Source organism: Sphaerulina musiva, assembly GCF_000320565.1.
Source record: "Sphaerulina musiva SO2202 unplaced genomic scaffold SEPMUscaffold_4, whole genome shotgun sequence".
NCBI lineage: Eukaryota > Fungi > Ascomycota > Dothideomycetes > Mycosphaerellales > Mycosphaerellaceae > Sphaerulina > Sphaerulina musiva.
Window position 1 is genome coordinate 2,054,495 of NW_016017386.1, and position 12,896 is coordinate 2,067,390.

Here is a 12,896-nt window from a genome sequence, read left to right on the forward strand (position 1 = left end):
AGAAATGTACTACTCGAATCGCTTAGGAGAAGAGTAGGAATACGTCTTCTCCCTCTGTTTATAAGTGTATCTTCGGAGTACCCGGAGGTTCTAGCCTCTCGGGTCTAATTTAGAATATCTCGATTTAAAATCTCCTATTCTAACTCTCTATAAACTATCTTAACTCGGTATCGGCGGTAAAGGTCTAGCCTAAACCCTCTTAAGTCGTAGTAGCCCGTTCTAGCCTATCTTAGGTACTCCCGGGCTATTCTAGGTCTGTCTTAAGATATCTATATCGCTGTCTAGTCTAGATCCTAATATTGCCTCCCCCGTTTTTGCGGTTGTCCTCGACTATATAGGCCCCTGTTTTTTTTCTTTGTTCCTAGGACAATAAGGTATTAAGTAAATAAACCTATAGAAAGTAATAGATCGTATTCGTCCGCCCTAGAATCTAATAGAGCCTTTTCCGGCGAATGCCTTCTTTTAGTATAGAAAAGGGCGTCTTTTCCTAACAATTTTCTCCTTCCTTATACTAATATTACCGCTTTCCTAAAATTTTGTAAGTAAACTATTTTTCCTACCCCCTGTCTTAATAACTCCTTCTAGGGTAACCGGGGCTTTCCGGCCTATTCTAGAGTATTCTTAGCTAATTTGAATAGTAGTATACCTATCTAATTCGTCCTGCTATAGCTACCGCCTTACTATCTAACGGTAATCTATACGTTAATTATATTAGCGTCCTTAGCTTAGCATCGGACGCCGAGGTCGTCGATACCCTTCGGTACCTCTACCTATTTCCCTACCCCTTTATAGGGACCGGTTAGACGGACCTTAATAATACCCTCTATAGTCTTTAAAATACTAGTCCCGTATCTTACTAGAAGTATACTACCTAGTCTAGCTACTACTTCTAGGTATCGTTCCGGCCTATTCTAGGGCGTCTTAGCCTAGACCGGTCCTAACCTTTCTATAGGTACCTACGGTATTCCGAGGCAGTATCGAATTTATCGATAGCCTTTGTCGTATAAACGATCTCGACGATACTACGCCTACTAAGCGCTAGGCTAACGCGGTAAAGGCTAGGACGTTTGCCGACGCGTTCTATAAGACCCTTAAGAGGTATATATCTCCCTATCGCCCCGTTCCGGGCCGTTTTAGAGCGTTGCTAACTAAGTTTAGCAAATTTCCCTCGTTCTAGAGGGTTAACAATCTTTATATCTATCTTAGTAGTCTCTAGATAGATAAGTCTAGACCCTAGGTTAATCCTATTATCGCCCGTTACCGGGCTAAGTAGGAGAGAGAGGCGCTTAGTATAGAGGGTACCCTAAAGAAGAAGAAAGTCGCCTCCGTATATATATAACCCGACTAGGTAGCCCCTCGGTCCCGACTTAAGTAGGCAAATACTACTATCCGTAGTTTATATAAGTATATTAACCGGGTAAATCGAGTTTTAGTATATATTCCCCCTATCTAGCTTATTCCGGGCTATTCTAACCTGTCTTAGGGCAAACACTCTACTAAAACCCCCCTTCGCTACGACCTCCGTAAGTTATAGCTACTAAAAGTCTCTTAGGCGATAAAGCGGACCGGCCTAAAGGCCGATAATTCTAAAAGCGATAATTCCCCTATAGGAGAGGATAATAGTAGAGATAATAATAAGTCCTCTTAGGCGAATTAGGGTTACTAGGTTATTCTAGGCTACTCTAGGCCGTTTCTAGGGTATTTCGGGTGTTTATAGATAATACCCCCTCTATTTGTATAGTTCTTCGCAACAATACTTTTTTCTCGCTAGTAAATTATTAATACGTTTCCTTATATATACTATATAACGGGTTCTATATATTTCTGCCCTAAGGCGCCCCCTTCCTATAGGATTTCCGCTTTGACGCCTTAATATATATCGTCTCGGGTACTTCCTAACCCTTTGCTTCCCGATTTATACGGTTTTGGTATACCTTTATTACTATAGGGCTAATATTGCTCGCTAGCTCCTAGGAGTTATCTTCCTCTCTATACCCTTTCTATAAAACTAGGTACGCCTATCGTCCCTACCTGTCTACCTTCTGCCCCTTAATCTTATCTACCTCGTAGACTTCGGGGTCGTCTATCTTAAACGATTTCAGGCTATTCTAGTCCCTCTTAGTATATTCTGCTTCGATATAGTCTTCTAGTATACTTACGTAGAAGGTCGGGTAGATTTTCATATCGTCGGGCAGTTCTAAGGTATATACTACGTCGTTAACTACGCGTATAACCTCGAATAGTCCGATATACTTATAGTTAAGCTTCTTAGAGTCCCTTACCGTAGATAAGTTCTTCGTAGATAGGTATACCTTATTCCCGATTACGTACTTCTTTGCCTTACGCCCCTCGTTGTAGTACTTAGCTTAACTCTGCTTAGCTTTAACGAGCCTCTCCTATAGGGTCTTCTAGAGACTGATTATTTTATCGGCTAAGTCCTCTACCCTTAGGGTATTCCCTTCGTTCTAGACTATATCGGGCTATCTTGCCTATACGGGATCTCTAACGTTATAGATCTAGAACGGGGTTATACCGGTAGAAGCGTATTAGCTATCGTTGTAGGCAAACTCCGTAATATTAAGCAGCCTTACCTAATTATCCTACTCGTAGTTATAGTAGGCGCGGAGGTACTGTTCTATAGTCTGATTCTGTCGTTCGGTCTATCTATCCGTCTACGGATAGAACGTAGTACTTAAGCCCCTCCGAACGCCTAGGTAGTAGTAGAATATACTCTAGAATTTTAAGGTAAATAGCGTCCCTCGATCTGTTACTATCGATACCGGGATACTATATAAGCGAAATACGTCTCGTAGGAAGAGGTCGGCTAGGTCTTCGGCAGTTATATCCTTCCGATATAGGGTATAATAGGCTATCTTAGAGTATCTGTCTATTACTACGTAGATATAGTCGTAGGTATAGCCTATAAAGGTAGATAGAGGGAGGTCCGTAACGAAGTCTATAGTCAAGTCTTCCTATAGGGTACTTAAGGCGTCTTCGGCTACTAACAGGCTATATAGTTTGTGTCTCCTTAGTTTTACTCTAGTATACGTCGTATAGCTCGAAGTATAGTCTTTTATATAGCTTCGTACCTTAGGCTACTAGAATCTCCTTAGTACGAGTTCGATTGTCCTTTAGAACCCGAAGTAGCTCGCTATTAGGTTATTATAGTATTCTCGGAGTATTTCGAGCCTTAATAGTCCTTCTAGGACAAAGATGCGGTCGTTCTAGCGCTATAGGCCGTCCTCGTACGTCTATCTTTAAGTCTATATTAGTAGAGAATCTAGAGCTTTAGCTTTCGAGACCTTCTCTACTGTTTCGTCTGTAGTAGTGTCTCCCCGAATTCTCTTAACTAGGCTCTAGTTCATCTCTACCTATAGGTCGTAGCGGTAATCCGAGGTATTGCTAGCTATCTCTCTAACTACTATTATAGCCCGTACCGGGCTATCTTAGCTAGTAATAGGCTCTTCCGGGTTAATCTACCGCTATAGTATTTTTAATATAACGGAGGAGTCTTCCTAGTTTAGCTAGCGGCCGGAATAGTCGGGGTCTATATAATCTAGACGTCTGCTTGCGCCGTCCGCTGCCCTATTAAGGCTCCCTACCCTATAGACTACCCTAAAATCTATAGTAGCGAGCTATTCCGCCTATCTTACCTATCTCCGGGAGAGGGTTTTAGTCGTTATAAACTATTATAGGTTGTAGTAGTCAGTTATTAACTTAACTTAGTACTGCGCGCCCTCTAAGTAATATCTCTATACTTTAAAACATTCTACGATAGCAAGGAGTTCCCTATTATAGGTATTATAGTTCTTTTCTACCGCGATTATCTTACGAGAGAAGAAGGCTACCGGGAACTATTGTATCTTGCCCTAGAACTCGTATTGCTATATTATAACGCCCGAGATTACGTAGCCTAATACGTCCGTTTCTACCTAGATAGCCTATAATAGGTCGAAATGCTTTAGAATCGGCGCTAAACAGAAAGCCTACTTTAGCTTAAGGAACGATTACTTAGCCTCCGGGGGTAGGTTAATCTTTACGGACTCTTTATTCCGTTACTTCTATCCTCCCTTTACCGTATCGCCCTTTCTTTCCGTTAACCGGTTTAGGGGGGCTACGATTCGGGAGAAGTACTATATAAATCGTCGGTAGTAATTAGCAAACCTAATAAAGATCCGAATATCTCTTACGGACTCTAGTTCTAGCTAATCCCGGACCGTAGCGACCCGTTCTAGCTCTATCTCGACCCCTCTTAGGCTAACTAGGTACCCTAAGAAACCAACTTAGTCCCTATAGAAGTTACACTTAGTTATTTTAGCGTAGAGCTTAGCCTTTTATAGCCGTTCGAGGACCGTTGCTACGTCTCGGATATAATCCTCTTTATTCTAGGAGTAAATAAGGATATTATCGAGGTATACTACGTAGATAATATCGATTAGGTCCTTAAGTATATTATTTATATACCCTTAGAACGTACCCGGGGTATTAGTAAGCCTAAAGGGTATAACGGTATACTTAAAGTAGCTATATCTGGTCCGGAATACAGTCTTCTACTCGTTACCCTCCTTAATTCTAAGTCGGTAGTATACGTCTCTTATATCGAGTTTAGTAAAGATCTTTGCTCTAGACAACTGGTCTAGGGATTCTTAGATTAATAGTAGGGGATATCTGTTTTTGACCGTTACGGCATTTAGTCTACGGTAATCGACGTAGAGCCTAAGACCTCCGTCCTTCTTCTTCGTAAAGAGAATACCTACGCCGGTAGGGGAGCGAGAGGGCCTAATCTAGCCTCGGTCTAAGTATTCTTTAAGGTAGTTTCGGAGAACCTCTAATTCTATCTCGGAAAGGTTATAAAGAGGCCTCTATAGGGGTATCTTGCCTTCCTCTAGCTTAATTCCGAGCTTAAATAGCCTATAATCGGCTAGAATAGAGGTATCCTAACTAGAGAATACAGATACGTACTATCTATATACCTTAGAGAGCCCTTCTAGGTCTTTGTTAGTCCCGTTAATAAGTAATAAGGATATTGCGTAGAGGACCGTACTAGGGTCTACGAGCTTAGCGTACATCCTTTCTAGGCCGATTATCGCTACTTTGGACTATTTACGTCTAGTCTTTTTCTTCTAAGCTAGTATCTTAGTTAGGAAGTTTACCGAGGGGTTCTACTATTCTAGCTACGGTATACCGAGGATTATCTTAAACCCGTAGATCCTTTTAACGGCGATATAGGCAGTTCCGCCCCGTTTCGACCTATTACTAGCCGAAACTTTAAAAGGGACCTTTATATATCCTAAAACCGCGAGGGCTTAGCTATTTAAGGTCTCGTACCTTACCGAAGCCCCTTATTCTAGAGTATAACCTATTTCTTTAGCTACTACCCCGTCTAGGAAGTTTATCTAGGTACTATAGTCTACTAGAGCGTAGATGTTTCGCTACCCTATCGGTCCTTCTAGGGTTACTTTGACCCTAATCAAATTATATAGCCCTAGCTTCGTAGCCTAACGGCCGTACGGCTCTGCCGATCGTCGTTGCTCCTCTATATATATTACTTATCCCGCTACCCGGAGTACTAGGGGGCGGGGCTAGCTTTTAGGGACCCCTTGTTCTCCTAAGCTGCCTTATTAGGGCATTCCGGGCGCTTATAGCCCGTCTCGCCGTATCCGTAGTACCTAGGTAGAGGTCTAGTGTCTCTAGGTCGGCTTAGTCGTCCTATTAATAGAGGTTAGCTCGTTTTGGAGTAACTTTAGGACCTCTTCGTATAGATAGCGGTTTTACTAGTAGTATCGGACCGTCCGCGTTTGTTATCGCGTTTGTCCTTCTAGCGATAATCCCTTTCGGCCTAGATAGCTCTCTAGTAGATATTTGCTACTTCTTCGAGGGCCGTAACGGTAGCAAAAGTAGTAAGATTAATATTAATCCGATACTTAATCCTTCCGTCTAGGGCGCTTTTAAACTCTATAATCTTTGTTTATTCGTCCTCCGTTCTAAGCTCGTTCTAGTATTCCTTTAGGTCGGTTAAGAGCTCCGTTAGGGTTCGGAGGTTCTATTCGATAGATTTGATCGCGTCGTAGGCAATTTATCGCCTCTCCTAGAGTATACCTATCGTATTAAGTATATATTCCTTAAAGTCGGACTAAGATAGGGCGTTATAGGCCGGTTAGGATCGGAGTAAGTCTATAAACCGGTTCTACTAGGATCTTTATTCGGTTACTATCTATTCTTCCCTAAGTTCAATCTTAGTTTAGGCGTCTATATAGTAACCTAGGGCCCTTTAGAAGATTCGTTCGTAGTTGTCTCGCTATTCGATCTAGTCGCGTCTGTTCTTTCCTTTAAATATATAGAGGTTCCGTAGTTTAGGAATAAATTAGGCTAGAGATAGGCTAGGATAGCCTAGGACAGGGTCGTATCTATTAGTTAGAAGGACTCCGGTTAGAGATTAGATTATCGTATTAAATTGTTTAAGTTACTAAAGCAACTTAGTACGTTCCTCTCTAGCCTAGCTTACTCGAAGGAGTTGCTAGGCTCTAGCGGCCTCCGTCTCTTCGGCTTCTAGCTAAAGTACGACGTTTACTTCCGTTAGAGTACTAGTCGCTACCGAATTCTAGGTACTCGATCCTAAGCGTATCGTATTCTTTAGACCTATAGTTAGAGATACTTCGTTATACGATAAGGAAGCGATTCGTATATAAAAGGATAAGATATATAGGCTAAAGTATCTAATAGAAATGTACTACTCGAATCGCTTAGGAGAAGAGTAGGAATACGTCTTCTCCCTCTGTTTATAAGTGTATCTTCGGAGTACCTAGAGGTTCTAGCCTCTTGGGTCTGATTTAGAATATCTCGATCTAAGATCTCCTATTCTAACTCTCTATAAACTATCTTAACTCGGTATCGGCGGTAAAGGTCTAGCCTAAACCCTCTTAAGTCGTAGTAGCCCGTTCTGGCCTATCTTAGGTACTCCCGGGCTATTCTAGGTCTGTCTTAAGATGTCTGTGTCGCTGTCTAGTCTAGATCCTAATACAAACTTAGGTAGCTTGCGGGCGTTAGTTACGCTCTCTGTCTATAATGCCTAGGCCTTATTATAAGTACAACCTACCCTAGTAGGTATATAGGGTAGGTTAGGTATTGGCAATACCTAATAGGTATAGGTATTTAGCTAGGTAAACCCAACCTATCGGGTTGGGTACAAACCTAGTAGGTATTACGATACCTAGTAGGTATTGCGTACCTATTAGGTATTGATTTTTCGTAAACAGAAAGAAAAAGCCTAGAAACCGAGTACCCTAAGAGCAAGTTATTTGAACTAGGTATTAGAAAAGAAACTGTATATAAGCCCGATATAGATAAGAGGAGAAAGAGAGTAGTTAGATCGAATAAATAAATATAAAAGAATATATACGCTAGATTACAGCTTGTGATATTTTGAAACTTAAGTACTATAGTCGGCAAATATAGTCGGTAGGTAAACTTTATATAAGCTCAAACCAAGCTCGCTATAATCGTCTCGTAGTATCCCGGAGGTACTCTTACGCAAGCTTGAAGCTTAGGCATACCGATTGCCTTAGCTTCTCTACCCTATCTCCCTTATTATCGCTAATTGTATCTAAGTTACTAATCCGTTCTATAAGATCTTTTGTCTGCTCTCGGTCTTTACTTAGGATCTCCTATAAAGTTAGAGTACTAAGAAGCGCTTAAGCAGCCTCTATAGCCTCGTAGGCGATAAGAACTCTAGTATCGTACTTATCGTCGCGGTAGCGGAAACGGGATACTATTAGTTTAGAGAATGTTAATACGGAGTATTAGCGATTAAAACGACTTTGGTGTCGAGCGATACTGAAATCGCGCTTATACCTAACTCCGGCCGTAGGAATATAGAGAATATCCCGCGCTATTAGTACGAGAGTAGGGTACTTAGGCTTAAACGAAGACTATATCTTTAGTACCTCGAATAGATCCCCTTTATCTATATTAGCGTCTAGATAGTCGGCAAGCTCGTTACCCTTACAAGTGCTACGTCGTTAAGTTTAAGAAGACTCTATACTCCTACTAAGAGTAAAGTCGATCTAGCCCTTATACCGACTACTTCTACTATATAACTCGTAGGTAGAAGTGCTCGATAATAGACGATAGCTCTTCTCCTACTCTATTCTTAGCTTACCCTCGTAATACTCGTAGTAGCTTTTATCCCCGAAGTTATTGCGTACCTAGAACTTCCGCTTAAGGTAGGGGGTAAGGAGGATACTAATGCCGTAGTAATCGCTAAATCGATCCTAGGTATCTCGATAATATTTCTTAAGCTTAGCCTAAGCAGCCTTATATGCCTGATATACATCCTTCTTCTAAGGTATCCTCTTATTCTTAAGTCGCTTTATCGCCTCCTCTAGAATATCGAAAAGCTAGTTGTAGTATACAAGGACAAGGTAGATAGTCGGACCTTTCGTTGTTCCGATCGTTGCTATCGCCGCTACGAATAGTTTCGTAAGGTCGATAAGGTACTTAACCCTTTACTACTCTTCGGAATCGATACCTATATCTTTACTTAGGTCGAGTCGATCGATATAAGATTCGATAACTCTTTGCAGTCTACTAAAGCGATCGAGCATTAACGTTGTTAAGGACTACCTTGTCTTTACGTCTTAAACGACCCTTAGGATCCGATCTTGAACGCTATTCTACCGACGGTGCTTTGTAAATAGCTCCTTCTTTTAAAGCATCTCTTTCTATAGGTCGATAAACTGCTCGAACCTTTAAGAGCTCGAGTTAATAAAGACGCAAAGTTTCCGGATCTAGGGATCGAAATTAGCGAAGGGAATCTCGAGTACCGACTATAATTGCCGACTACGAGAGCCGACTACACTTTGAAAATAGGAAGGTTAATAGGCGATAGGCCGCAGAGACTGATCTTACCTTTAGAAGGAGGTAAGGCATACTATTAGCTTAAGGGCGGCTAATCTGCTTACTCTGTTTTCTCCTCCTCTATAATATCTGCCGATCTTTCTCGTAATCCTAGTATTCGGAAAGGTCGTTAGTCGGACAGAGCCCTAGGTAGTCGAAAAAGGCCTTTAAGGGAAGCTAGGTAGTATATACAAAGCAGGGAAATCGCTCGGAACGGCTAGCTCGATTATACTCCGCGATTGCCTCCTCCTTATCCTCTCCTATCTCCGAGTCGGGACTGCTCTCCGTACCTTCCTCTAAGCTCGTTGCTAGCCTCCTAGCCGTTATACTATACCTCTCTTAACAAGTATTAATCGCTAAAACACTATAGAATATTAGAAGGAAGTAGGAAGAGTAAAGCAAGTAGTCTTATATCGTATTATATAGGGTCTTATTGTTCGAGGTATTGTCGTACGTAATTGTAGTTAATCGGTACTTAATCTCGAACTCTTATAAGATTTCGAATAGTATCTCTATAAGGTAATTACTAGTATAACGGCTAGTAATATATAGAAAGCTAAGCATCCCTTCGTACTAGATCTAGTAGTCGTTAATCTAGTAGACCCGGATAGTAAGGAATAAGGTTTTTATACCTCTGGATTACTAGCTATTATACGCAATAGCTATCTTAAATCTACTAGTAAGACAGGTCTTAAGGGATTTAGCAGACTCTTAAACCTTAGTACTAAGTATCCTACAGTATATCGAAGCGGATTTAAACTGAATTGTCTCGACCTATCCCGGGAGTAGGGCTATATAAGTCTGTTTTACTAACGGTCGTTCAAAGAACTAGAATAGTAGACTATTGTCGATAATTATCTCGAAGGATAAGCGTAGGAAATCGTCCGGTGTATAGCCTAGGTCCCTTGTCTATCGCGGATTGCTTATAGTCTAGAGATAAAGTTTTAGTATAGTTACTTAGACGTAGTCGGCAGATATAGTTAGTAGGTATAGTCGGCAGGTCTGGTCGTCGGTAGTTAGTACTTACTTATCGATGCTTTGCGGTTGTAAATATCTCCTTCGTAAACCCTCGCTTATCTTGTTTCTCCTAGTAGTTCGAGGAGTCTAGATACTTCTCGATAGACGTTGTACTAGTATTTAGTATAGGATGTTTTAGTATAGCGTTACAGTACCTATATACGACTTTAGGTATCGTATCTTCTTAAAGTATTCCCTCCTCTAGGAAATCCTATACCTAAGATATCCGAGACTTACTCCTCTAGGTAATTAGGGACCGATCAAATATAGTACGACCGTTCCGCTTTTTGAGCCGCTTTCTAGTATAGTTCTACTAGCGTACCTCGTACTACTTCTCAAAGTTCTTCTTATACTTAAACCTCTATAGCTAGTAGTTAGCCTTAATATCCTACTCCCCGATATAGTCCGGCTTAACGGGGAGTACTAGAGAGGAATCTAGATCTTCTTCTACTATAGTCGGCCGTCTTATACGACGCTTGCGAACCTCTGTTCTACGTCGGCGGTCCCCTAGTATTAGGCTCGGTAGGAGGTTCGTCGTAGAACTATATTATTAGCGTAAGCGAGCGCTCGATCGTATAGAGGTAGTAGAAGAGCTTCCTAGCTATAAGGAGGATTCGAATCGGGAGCTTCCGACTCCTAGAGAGGAAGCAAAGGAAGACGAAAATATAGTATTTTAGACTCCGACGTCGTAAATCCGTTACGAGAGGATAGAGGAGAGGGAACGTAGGAATTGAAAGGAGGGAAAGTAGGAATTTCAGAATCCTAGTACGCTACCCTATAGAGGTTAAGCGAATAGAATTCGCAGGCCTACTTCCGGCTACGAGCTAACCTATTAGATAGTCTGATTCTTACTACTAACCCTCCTACCCTTTCTTCTATCCCTCTTCGTCTTCTTGAAATAGGCGAGGCTCCTAGTCCTCCGAGTCTGAAATCTCGAACCCTCTAATAAGGTTACGAATATAGAGTCCTTCGTAAGTACCTTCTCGATTCCTAAAGATACTAGGTATAGTTTATCTTCTCGTAGTAGTAGGAGTAGAAAGGCCTCTAGAGTAATCCTATTATACTCTTTAATATTGTACTCGATAAGGGTAGCTATTATCTTAGGCTAGAGAGTCTGTTCGCGGCTTAGAGTATTCTCCCTCTTACAGAGCTTGTATACTATCTTTACGAGGTGCTTCTCCCCTTTCAAGCTTACTAATAGAAGGAAACTATTAGCGGAGTAGTTATAATTTTCTAGTATTAGCTAGGAGGGTCTAGGAAGACTACTTAAATAAGCCCTTTAGGCTACGATATCCTAGGCAAGGATACTACGGCAGACTGCGCGCTCGATTAGGCTAAAAATCTCGTATAGCAGTAGGAGTCGTACTTCTCTAACGTAGATCTAGGATTATTAGAAAATAGTCGGTAGGTATAGTCGGCAGATAAGCTTACCTTTTTAGTCTCGCTATCGACAATTTGTGAAATCTACTTTATAGCTACCTCGTTAGGGAGAACCAGACTCTCTAGAGCAACAAGTTTGTTCTAGAACTTCCGGATCGAGCGATACTATTAGTTATAAGTAGTTGCAAAAGTAGAAGAGGCTGCCTAAAAGGCAAAAGTTCTAATAGAGTTCGCTATCTCCTTATTAATCTCTTTTAATAACAAAGGATTAAGAATCGTTTCTTAAGGAAGGCATTCGTTGCTAAGGCCCCTAAGTGCTTTATCGTATCGTTTACTAAGGGTAAGGGTATCCTATTCCTACTTAACCTAATCCTCCTTTTAAAATGTTATCTTTAATTTGCTTTTACTATCTCTAAGCTTAAGGAACTAGTTAGCTTTATCGATTTCGGCCTATTCGTCGGGTAAGAGAGCTAGATTAGTCTCTACTTACTTCTTAGTACTAGAGAAGTTAGTCTTTAATAGGAAGTAGGAATACCGACCGTAGATACCGACTATAGACGCCGACTACGAAACTTACGCTTTCCGGTTATATTCTACTATATATATCGATCTCTATTCCTTAACTAGGGTAGCTTAACGGTCCCTACTTAGCTTACTAAACTCGCTAGACTGCTTGATCTAAGCCTTTTTAAACTATACGAACGATTTATTGCGAGCCTTTCTATATCGATCCTAAGCTTTCTTCTCTTCGTCTATAGCGGTAGTACGCTCGCGGTCCCGTAGGGTATTCGGCTTTAGAGAGTATTCTTTAAGTAACTTCGTAGCTGCCCCGAGCCTAGTACGCTTATTTTCTAGCGCCTCTAGCGTAACATTCTTCCGTTTCGGTATAGTAGTATCGGTACGGAGGTAGGTACAGACGTAGGTAGGGATATAGGTACGGAGGTAGGTATAGGCCTCATCATGGGTACAACCCACCCTGGTGGGTATGTGGGGTGGGTTGGGTATTGGCAATACCCAATGGGTATGGGTATTTAGCTGGGTATACCCAACCCATCGGGTTGGGTACAAACCCAGTAGGTATTGCGATACCCAGTGGGTATTGCGTACCCATTGGGTATTGAATCTTCGTATATAGAAATAAAAAACCCAGAAACCGGGTGCCCTAACGAGAGCGAAGAAGCGATTTATTTGGACTAGGCATAAGAAAAGAAACTGTATATAAACCCGATATAGATACGAAAGTGAAGATTATAGTTAAATTGAATGAAGAAGCTCAGGATTATATATACGCTATGCTACAAGTTGTGATATTTTGAATCTTGAGAAATATGGTCGGCAAATATGGTCGGCAGGTAAACTTCATACAAGCTTAAAGCAATCTCCCTATAATCGTCTCGTAGCATCCCGGAGGCACTCTTGCGCAAGCTTGAAGCTTAGGCGTACTGATCGCCTTGGCTCCTCTACTACATCACCCTCGTCATCGCTAATCGCATCTAAGTCACTGATCCGTTCCATAAGATCTTTCGTCTGCTCTCGGTCTTCACTAAGGATCTCCTGTGAAGTTAGAGTACTAAGAAGCGCTTGGGAAACCTCTGTAGCCTCCT